Raw genomic sequence first — 12220 nt, 5'->3', positions numbered from 1 at the left:
CCACATCGGATCAGATTGGGATATAGCTGCCATATAGACCGATTCCTCGTTTTAAGGTTTTGGGCCCATAAAAGGCGCGTTTATTATTCGATGTCGCCGAAATTTAGGACAGTGACTTGTGTTAAGCCCCTCGACATTCTCCTGCAATATGGGTCAAATCGGTTCTGATTTGAATATAGCTACCATATAGACCGATCTCTCGGATTTAGGTTTTGGGGCCATAAAAGCCACATTTATCATCCGATTTCGCTGAAATTTGGGACAGTGAGTTGTGTTAGGCCCTTCGACACCCTTCGTTAATTTGGCTCAGATCGGTCCAGATTTGGTTATAGCTCCAATATAGACCAATCCTTAATAATAAATAACTCTACACTCAAATACCTTTTATTTAAGACCCATATTCCCATGTATAATAAGTCCTGTTTGGGGAAGGGGTCTATCCCCCCAGAAACGTGATCCGACATTTGGATATCAGATTCGTATTCTACTCGCAAATACCTTTCATTTGAGTCCAATATTGCCACGATCGGTATATGTCCGGTTTAGGGGTGTTTTGGTGGTTTGGTGGTGTTGTGCGGGTGGGGTGGCTCCATAGACATTTTTCCCGAATATTGATATCAGATTTGTGCTTTGCTCCCAAATACTTTTCAGTTGAGCCCCATGTGGCTATGGTCGTAAATGTGTCCCCTTTGGGGGAGGTTTTTGGGGAGAGACGGCCCCCCAAACACTTGGTCTCATATTTGGATATCAGATTTTTATTTATTTTTATTTAAGACCCCATTGTTAGTCAGTAAATAAGTCCTGTTTGGGGGGTGTTTTGGGGAAGGGGTGAACCCCCAGAAACGTGGTCCCACATTTGAATATCAGATTCGTATTCTATTCGCAAATACCTTTTATTTGAGTCCCATATTGCCATGGTCGGTAAATATGTCCGATTTGGGGGTGTTTTGGGGTTTGGGGTTTTATTATCCTAAATACCTTTCATTTGAGTCGCATATCGTCGTGATTGGTGTAGATATATGTTTGGTAGGTTTTAGGGTGGGGCGGCCCCCCTAGGTACCCCATACGAAATTTGGACACCAAATTTTTATTTTTAGGGTACTATATGAGAGCACACAAAATTTCGCTTAAATCGCACCACCCATCTCCGAGATCTGGCGTTTCTGAAAATTAGGGTAAGGGGGAGGGTCCGCCCCCCTTCAGATATCAAAAAATGTGGTACCCTATTTTCACCACGGGATCATTATGCAGCACCTGTGAAAATTTCAAGAAAATCGGATCAGCCGTTTCTGAGTCTATAAGGAACACACAAACATACAAACAAACAAATACAAATTGATTTTTATATATAAGATAGGGTCGGAAATGGAAATTTCGATTTGATGTGTTTGCCCCTGTTCCTTAGTGAGATGTTCATGGGCAAAATTTGCAATATTTACCACGCACCTTAGTTGGTTTATGTCCTGCAATATGACCCCATCTTGGCCGCGAAAGCCGAGCAATTATATAGGAAATGCTTCAACATCTCATCATCTTCCCCGAATGCCCTACACTTCACTTGCAGCACCGATTTTGCATAAGTGAGGTGGCGGCCATAGTGTCCTGTTATGCTACCGAGAGCTTTACTGACCTCCTGCTTGCTTCCTTTTAGTAATAGCCTCGTCTTCTCACGATCTGGATCTCTCAGTCCGCACATTGTTAAAAGTCCCCTCGATGTCAATGCATACTGCCAGAGTGTACGTTTTGGCATCGATGGATTGTTCTTCCCTTCCCTTGACATTGGCATACTGTTTGTATTTAAGAAGTTCGCTGGATGTCCTACTCTTCATCGTAGTATGCACAATGCGTTCCATGGTTTTGAGTTGATAGGACGTAAGGTTTATAGGCCTGTAGGCCTTTGGTGTCACATAACTTGCCTAGCCGGGTTTGGGTATAAAAAACATTCTTGCCTCCTGCCAGGCTTTCGGAATATAAGCAAGTCCATGGCACGCTGTGAAAATACAGGCCAGATGGGGCGCCAGATAGTGCGCCTCCTTCTGTAAGTGACTTAAATGGTTTGAAGCTCCCCGAGGATTCCTTCACCATCAATTCTGTAATGATAAGCCTTCGATCACCATCATTATTCCAAGATTCCGGTGTCTCCGTGAGTCCCGTCGATTTTTGTGGAAAATGCTTTTTACCAAAAGCCTCAACATGTCCTCCGTTTTTTCTCGAAGAGGACAACTATCTTAAAAAGACCCTACCAGTGCAATCGTAATTCTGTTGACATTGTCTTCAATGTTTTCTATGCTTGGACAAACTAAATTATTTTGCACAAGTCTTCTTCTGAATTTTTGCCAATTGGTTTTCAACTTATTACCGAAGCATATCGGAGTGCCCCATGGTGACCCTCCAATTCTGAATCACCACCACTGCAGTGTGTATTAAGCGGAGATCCTTGCAATCATGGAATTGGTGGGATGGCAAAAATATAATGTCGTTACGACGATTGGCATAAATATTTTCTCCGACAGCCAGGCAGCCATTAGTAGACGTTTTCATTGTTTTTATCCGCAGAGATAGCACAGCAATCGGAAAATCCATCTAATATTGAAAACATGAGTGCCAATAAAACAAATGAGAGGCAACAATATAAGACCTGCGGCAGTAACAAAATATGTGGATGGACCAGCAACCGAGGACGTAAGCTATCCCCACGCAAGCATTTCTCCCCCTCCACTTGCGAAGAAAATTTAAGCTGGTGCTGGCAACGCACAGTGGTATAGAATAAAAAAAAGAAATAAAAACGTGCTAAGTTCGGTCGGGCCGAATCTTATATACCCTCCACCATGGATCGCATTTGTCCAGTTCTTTTCCCGGCATCTCTTCTTAGGCAAAAAAAGGATATAAGAAAAGATTTGCTCTGCTATTAGAGCGATATTAAGATATGGTCCGATTTGGACCACAATTAAATTATATGTTGGAGACCTGTGTAAAATTTCAGTCAATTCGAATAAGAATTGCGCCCTTTGGGGGCTCAAGAAGTTACTTACGATAACATCCTGATACTTACGATAACATCCGGATATTTTTCTCCATGTACATCTTTTGACCAGACCAGTCTAGATACACTTTTTCAGATCTCTGAGGGATTACAATTTATTGCAGCAAACTTTAATGTTTGGAATCGTCTTTGGGGATCACCGACGAATAACAGTAGAGGGAACGCTGTAGCTTCATTTTTATACCCTCCACCATAAGATGGGGGGTATACTAATTTCGTCATTCTGATTGTAACTACTCGAAATATTCGTCTGAGACCCCATAAAGTATATATATTCTTGATCGTCGTGAAATTTTATGTCGATCTAGCCTTGTCCGTCCGTCTGTCCGTCCGTCCGTCCGTCCATCCGTCTGTCTGTCGAAAGCACGCTAACTTCCGAAGGAGTAAAGCTAGCCGCTTGAAATTTTGCACAAATACTTCTTATTAGTGTAGGTCGGTTGGTATTGTAAATGGGCCATATCGGTCCATGTTTTGATATAGCTGCCATATAAACCGATCTTAGGTTTTGACTTCTTGAGCCTCTATAGGGCGCAATTCTTATTCGATTGGAATGAAATTTTGCATGAGCTGTTTTGTTATAACTTCCAGCAAATGTGCTAAGTGCGGTTGAAATCGGTTCATATCCTGATGTAGCCATATAAACCGATTTTGAGCAACTAGAGGGTGCAGTTCTTATCCGATTTGGCTGAAATTTTGCAAGAAGTGTTTGTTATGACTTTCAACAACTGTGCCAAATGTGCTTTTAATTGCTCCATCACCTGATATAGCTGCCATATAAAACTATCTTGATTCTTGATTTCTTGAGCCATTAGAGGGCGCAATTATTATCCGATTTGGCTGATATTTTGTACGACTTCCCTCATAAACTTTAACATACGTGTAAATTATGGTTTGATACCACTCCCATATAAACCTATCTCCCTATTTTACTTCTTGAGCCCCTTTTTTTTGAGGGTTTTTGTGGTGGGGTGACCAGCGAAACACTAAGAACCGCAATTGGAAATCAGATTAATTTTCTCTGAAACACCTTTATTTGATACCCATATTGTAACGATTGGTCTATAAATCCTTTGGGGATTTGGTACCAAATTTTTATACCCACCACCAACCCTTCAAAGTATATATATTTCGGATCGTCATAAAATTTTAAGACGAACTAACGATGTTTGTCCGTCTATCCGTCCATCTGTTGTAATCACTCTGCAGCCTCCAAAAATAGAGATATTGAGCAGAAATTTAGCACAGACACGTCCTTTTGAAGCACGATGGATAAGTTCTTGAACGGGCCAAATCGGAACATATTTGGATAAAGCTGGTATATAGACCAATCTGGGGATAAAGGGTCTAATGCCCATAAATGCTTTATTTTTTATTCGATTTCGCTGCGATTTGAAACAGTGAGTAGCTTAAGGCCTGCCAACATCTGACTTTAATATAGTTCAGATCGGACTATATTAAGATATAGCTGCCATATAGACCGATCTCCCGATGAAGGGTTTGAAGCCCATAAAGGCTTTATTTACTACCCGATTTCGCTGAAATTGATATAAATGTGATTCAGATTTGACTATTTTTAGATAAAGCTGCCATATAGACCGATCTCCCGATAAAGTGTCTAATGCCCATAAATGCTTTAATTTTTTATCCGATTTCGCTGAAATTTGGAACAGAGCGAAGTTTTAAGCCCGCCAAAATCCGACTCAGATATGGTCGATCGGACTATATCTTGATATAGCCCCCATATAGACCGATCGGCCGATTTATGGTCTTAAGCCCTAAAAGCCACATTTATTATACGATTTAGCTGAAATTTGGACAGTGAGTTGTGTTAGGCCCTTCGACATCCTTCGTCAATTTGGCTCAGATCAATTCAGATTTGGATATAGCTTCCATATAGACCGATCCTTCGATTTAGGGTCCTAGGCCCATGAAAGCCACATTTAGTATCCGATTTTGCTGAAACTTGAGACAGTGGGTTGTCTTAGGCGCTTCGACATCTTTCTTCAATTTGGCCCAGATCGGTCTAGATTTGGATATAGCTGCTATATCGGCCGATCTCTCGATTTAAGGTTTTGGGCCTTTAAAAGGCGCATTTATTGTCCAATTTCGCCTAGATTTGGGACAGTGCGTGGTGTTAGGCTTTTCGACATTTTTCTGCAACTTGGCCCAAATTGGTCCAGATTTGGATATAGCTGCCATGTAGACCGATATCTCGTTTTAAAGACTTGGCCCCATAAAAGGCGCATTTATAATCCGATTTCAGTGAAATTTGACACAGTGACTTATGTTAGCCTTTTCGACATCCGTGTCGTATATGGTTTAGATCGGTTTATTTTTGATATAGCTACTAAAGAGACCAATATTTTGTTCTACACAATTAAAACAAGTAAAAGCGTGCTAAGTTCGGCCGGGCCGAATCTTATATACCCTCCACCATGGATCGCATTTGTCGAGTCCTTTTTCCGGCATCTCTTCTTAGGCAAAAAAGGATATAAGAAAAGAGTTGCTCTGCTATTAAAACGATATCAAGATATGGTCCGGTTCGGACCACAATTAAATTATATGTTGGAGACCTGTGTAAAATTTCAGCCAATTCGTATAAGAATTGCGCCCATTGGGGCACACGAAGTAAAATAGAGAGAACGATTTATATGGGATCTGTATCGGGCTATAGACCGATTCAGACCATAATAAACACGTTTGTTGATGGTCATGAGAGAATCCGTCGTACAAAATTTCAGGCATATCGGATAATAATTGCGACCTCTAGGGGTCAAGAAGTCAAGATCCCAGATCGGTTTATATGGCAGCTATATCAGGTAATGAACCGATTTGAACCTTATTTGACACAGTTGTTGAAAGTAAAAATAAAATACGTCATGCAAAATTTCAGCCAAATCGGATAGGAATTGCGCCCTCTAGAAGCTCAAGAAGTCAAATCCCCAGATCTGTTTATATGACAGCTATATCAAGTTATGGACCGATTTCAACCATACTTGGTACATTTGTTGGATATCATAACCAAATACTTTGTGCAAAAATTCATTTAAATTGGATAAGAACTGTGCCCTCTAGAGGCTCAAGAAGTCAAGACCCAAGATCGGTTTATATGGCAGCTATATCAGGTTATGGACCGATTTAAACCATACTTGTCACACTTGTTGGGTATCATAACAAAACACGCCGTGCGAAATTCCATTCTGATCGGGTAAGAATTGCGCACTCTAGAGGCTCAAGAAGTCAAGACCCAAGATCGGTTTATATGGCAGCTATATCAAAACATGGACCGATATGGCCCATTTACAATACCAACCGACCTACACTAATAAGAAGTATTTGTGCAAAATTTCAAGCGGCTAGCTTTACTCCTTCGGAAGTTAGCGTGCTTTCGACAGACAGACGGACGGACGGACGGACGGACGGACAGACGGACGGACATGGCTAGATCGACATAAAATGTCGCGACGATCAAGAATATATATACTTTATGGGGTCTCAGACGAATATTTCGAGTAGTTACAAACAGAATGACGAAATTAGTATACCCCCCATCTTATGGTGGAGGGTATAAAAAGACTTGTACCGAAAAGTATTTGGTCCAAATCGGAACATAGTTCGATATAACTGCTATGGGACATAAGGTATGCAATTTACACCAGATTTTGATGAAAGGTGGTGGGTATCCAAATTTCGGCCTGGCCGAACTTAACGCCTTTTTACTTGTTTTTTATCCGATTTTGCTGAAATTTGAAACAGTGAGTAATTTAAGGCCTCCTAACACAGGAACTAAATATGGCTCTCATCGAAATGTATTTAGATATAGCTATCATATAGACCGATCTGCCGATAAAGGGTCTGAAACCCATAAAAGCTTTATTTATTGCCCGATTTCTCTGAAATTTAAAACAGTGAGTAGGTAAACGCCTCCCAACCTCCCACCGAAGTGTAGTTCTGATCGGACTATATTTAGATAGAGCTGCAATATAGACCAATCTGCCGATGAGGGGACTGAAGCCCATAAAAGTTTTATTTATTGCCCGATTTCCATTAAATTTGAAACAGTGAGTTTTTCTGAGCCTCCCGATATCTGACCTTAATATGTTTCAGATATAGTTTATATTTGGATATAGCTGTCAAAAAGACCAACATTTTGTTCTATAAAATTGAATAGTGACTTATAAATATTATACCACTTAATGTCCGTGCCGAATTTTTCACCGGCCGAACTTTACGCCCTTTAACTTATTTTTTTGTGATGATTTTAGGTTAGGGTTAGGTAAGAGTGGCAGTCCTTTACAGACTCACTTAGACAATTTTAAGGCCATTGTGATATCACAGTAGCGACATACCAAGGCTTCTGGCGGGAATCGAACCCACGATCCCTGCACTAGTAATCCAAGCACGCTACCAACTCTGCTACCGGGGTGCCCAAGGAGGTGTGATCATTTTAATTTGCTCTCAAACTAGTATGATGATTTCAAAAGTTTGTTGTTTGCGTCGGTCAATTGGTTTAAAATAACTTTTACTTCCACAAAATTTTACGCAAACCAATTGAAACAACAAAAAAAAGGCATTAAGTTCCGCCGGGCCGAACTTTGGATACCCACCACTTCGGGTACATATGTAAACCATCTTTCATCTAAATCCTGTGAAAATTGCATACCTTATGTCCCATAGCAATTATATCGAATGTGTTCCGATTTGGACCAAATACTAATAAGTACAAGTCATTGCTCAATTATGTATAACAAAATATTGGTCTTTTTAGTAGCCATATCTAAAAATAAACCGATCTGATGTCGAAAAGCCTAAAATAAGTCACTGTTTCAGTGACATCAGATTTTAAATGCGCCTTTTATAGTGCGAAAACTATAAATCAAGATATCGGTCTACATGGCAGCTATATCCAAATATCGACCGATCTATGCCATATTGCAGAAGTATGCCAGGGGGGGCTTAAAGTTTCAGCTCAATATTTCTATTTTTAAAGATTGCAGCGTGATTTCAACAGACAGCCTGACAGACGGACGGACATGTCTAGATGGTCTTAGATTTTTACGCTGAACAAGAATATAAATACTTTATAGGGTCGGAAATGGATATTTCGATGATTTGCAAACGGAATGACAAAATGAATATACCCCCATCCTTCGGTGGTGGGTATAAAAATATACGAAATCCAGCTTTCTGGAATGATGAGTTAATGAGTTACTGCTAGCTTACATTGCCATATATTTTGGCTATTAATCGTACATTGCCTTAAAAACAGGATAACGGATTTCGTTAACAAAGGAAACATTGAAAGCCTCTTGAATTTACCGTTTGTGTAGTGTATGCGCATGTGAATGACAAATGCAGACCGCTTAGTGTTGGGGTTTCATCTAGAAATTTAGCGTAAACGGTCAAATGATGATGATTGTATTAGTCGTGGCTTTTTGGTTACTAAACAATTACAAGCATAAATGTTAATTGGCCATTTGATGTACGCGTCACCACGTGCAAGTGTTGGCTTCAATGCGTGCCCAAATCCCTACGTCCTTGTTTGTGCGTTTTTGGCCCAGACAAAGCCTGGAAGAGGCTTTGTACAAATGTTGCGGCATTGTTGATTGATGATCATCATCAAGCAACAAAAGTTTTTGCCATCCGAAGTAGGGGCTGAAATGTCGAAAACGAGCAATTTTGTGGTTGGGCTATGCTAGATAGTTCTGTGGTTTACCTAACAGATTTCTTGATTCCAGCCAAAAAGGAAACCAATCATTTGATTGTCATGGTTGCTGAATGCGAAGTTGCCTTTTAGTGCTGTTTGTCTTCAAATTGGGGAATAATAAAAGTTTTCAATTGGCTTTATTGAGAACGGAAAAAGGAGAGGATTGAGGTTTTTATTGCAATGAACAGGGAACAGATAATTTTGTTAATCTTTGAAACGCTATAAATGCTTGTTATAACTTTCTTTAGATAAAGTTGCAGTATGTATTAATTAAATCCATAGCTATAGTATGGAAGGTATACTAGCCTCAGTATTTGGTTTAAAAACCTTAATTTTACTTTAAACCATTGAGTAGAATGGACGTGTTATTTCGCTCTGCACCTCGTTATAGGTTGTTATATACGCAAGAAATTTAACAACCACCCAAGGATAGCTACGATAGCGTTGTAGTGGAGCTTTCCAGTGGAGCTGTAGATCTAGAGCCCAGCATAGTGCAATTGGTCTCGAAGTCTCACCGATAAGGTGACATGCTTCATTAATTGGGCTCGGAAATTCGCTTCATAGCCTACCCCAAAGGTCTGGATTCGGAAACGGCACAGCAGTCAGCCAAAAGACTGCGGTCACCTATGAGGCATTCTATCCCCAAAATACTAAGGCGAACAATAGAAATATGGGTCCAAAAACCTTTAATAACGTCTCTAGGGATAGCTTGGTGACGGTGGTGGTCGACAAGATTGAAGAACAGGGCAGCATACCTAAAACCATTGGAGTGGGATTATCAATGAGATCGGTTTATATGGGAGCTATATCAGGTTATACACCGATCAGAACCGTAGTTTACACAGTTGTTGGAAGTCGCAAAATTTCAGCCAAATTGGATGAAAATTGTGGCTTCCAGGGGCTCAAGAAGTCAAATCGGGAGATCGGTTTATATGGGAGCTATATCTAAATCTGAACTGACATGACCCATTTGCAATCTGCAACTTCAATATTATGTATTTGTGCAAAATTTCAAGCTGCTAGATGTACGCGTTCGACTGCTATCTTGGTTTCGACAGACGGGCGGACATAGCTAGATCGACGCAGGATGTCTAGACGATCAAGAATATATATACTTTATGGGATCCTAGATCAATATTTCGAGGTGTTACAAACGGAATGACTAGAATAGTATAACCCCATTATATGGTGGTGAGAATAAAAACACTGGATTCAGTCAAAAAGTAAGATATTCATTGTCAACCAAAGGCCCATGCAAGGAGTTCTTCAAATCATGAATTCATACTTGGGATACAATACCAATCTTTCAACCACCGACAGGTATATGGGATGGGGCTGATGACATACGGAAACATTCAAAATTCGTACGAAACTATGGCTATCACGTCGACCTCCACAAGTCTGAAGGAGTTATACCTATCGATTCAACAAGTTCCAGCTAAAAGTGTATGGAAACGGGGAGTTTGAGAATCAGGAAACGACTCAGCAGTCATTGCTGCATAGTAGTCTGGAAAACTACCAACTTTATAACTAATGTCTGACGGATTGCAGAAGACCGAAAATCCCCTTGCCGTTATCAAAGATCAGAGAAAGGAGTCGAGTCACGACCAGACAAGCCCAGTGTGGATGTGTCATCCGATTGCATTGGGCTTAAGGGCAACTCAAAGGTAACTTCGACAGCAGCAACTGGTGAACCATCTAAGGAGAACTCGTCTACACCGAGTCTGACGATATTTAGATATAGCTGTCGTATAGACCGATATGCCGGTTAAGGGTCTGAAGCTCATAAAAGCTTTATTTATTTCCCGATTTTGTTAAAATTTTATATACACAATTCAACAGTGAATTAAACTTATTAGACCACTCAATGTCCGTGCCGAATTTGGATGCATAAGTTATCCAATTTTCACCGGATTGTATCGAAAGGGGGTTTACATATATACCCGAGAGCAAGAATTGATACCCATTTTTGGGACCAAGTTTCTAGGGGTACCCCTTTCCCAAAATATCCCACAAACAGCAATTTTTAGTGACCATCGAAATATGGGGCTCAAATAAAGGTATTTGGGAGTAGAATACGAATTTGATATCCAAATGTAGGACCATGTATTTAGGGCATCACCTCTTTCCTAAAACACCCCCAAAGGAAAAAAAAAATTTCGACCATGCCAATATGTGGCTCAAATGAAAGGTATTTGAGAATAGAAAACAAATTTGATAACCTATTTTGGGGGACGCCTCATCCTGTAAATTCCTCTTAAGCCAATGACAATATGGGGTTTAAATAAATGGTATTTAAGAGAAGAGCACGATGCTGATATTTTTTCAGGGCCAAGTATCTGGGAGACCACTTCTCCCCCGAAATCACCACTAAATCAGACATCATGAGAATATCGGGCTGAAATGAAGTATTTTAAGAAAGGAGTACACCTTACATCCATACTTAAATTCATACACCATACTGAACACCATGTGGGGGTTCAGATAAAGGCACTTATATTGGTAAACTGTTAGTCAAGTTTGAATGGTATTTCACTAAAAGATCTTTAATTGTCGAAAATAAATATTCCAAGGAAACTTTTGTTCCATATAAAGTAAAAGAAGGAGCAGCGGAGCGGGTCCGGGTCAGCTAGTAAGATGTATAAAATTAAACCGCCCTGAACCATATATTGGGTTGCCTAAAAAGTAATTGCGGATTTTTTAAAAGAAAGTAAATGCATTTTTAATAAAACTTAGAATGAACTTTAATCAAATATATAATTGCCATTTTGTTCGATAACCTTTTGCAATTTTCCTGACAAATTAAGTTTTCCACGCTCATACAACCTCTGGCCTTTATCTATAAAAAACTGAACCAAGTGCGATTTTATAGCCTCATCATTGCCGAAAGTTTTACCATTTAAGGAGTTCTGCAAAGATCGAAATAAATGGTAGTCTGATGGTGCAAGGTCAGGGCTATATGGTGGATGCATCAAAAGTTCCCAGCCAAGCTCACTCAGTTTTTGGCGAGTGACCAAAGATGTGTGCGGTCTAGCGTTGTCCTGGTGGAATATGACACCTTTACGATTGACCAATTCTGGTCGTTTCTCCTTGATGGCTGTATTCAATTTGTCCAATTGTTGACAGTAAACATCCGAATTAATCGTTTGGTTCCTTGGAAGCAGCTCAAAATATACCACACCCTTCCAATCCCACCAAACAGACAGCATAACCTTCTTTTGGTGGATATCAGCCTTTGAAGTGGTTTGAGCTGGTTCACCATGCTTGGACCATGATCGTTTTCGACTAACGTTGTTGTAAACAATCCATTTTTCATCTCCAGTTATGATTCGTTTTAAAAACGGATCGAATTCATTGCGTTTAAGGTGCATATCACAAGCGTTAATTCGGTTTGTTAAATGAATTTCTTTCAATACATGTGGTACCCATATTAAAATTGACGCCAAACAAACAAATGTAAACAAAATTTC

Source organism: Stomoxys calcitrans, chromosome 1, assembly GCF_963082655.1.
Source record: "Stomoxys calcitrans chromosome 1, idStoCalc2.1, whole genome shotgun sequence".
In the NCBI taxonomy this organism is placed as follows: domain Eukaryota; kingdom Metazoa; phylum Arthropoda; class Insecta; order Diptera; family Muscidae; genus Stomoxys; species Stomoxys calcitrans.
The sequence above is the reverse complement of the archived record's forward strand: the minus strand, read 5'-3'. Positions refer to the sequence as shown.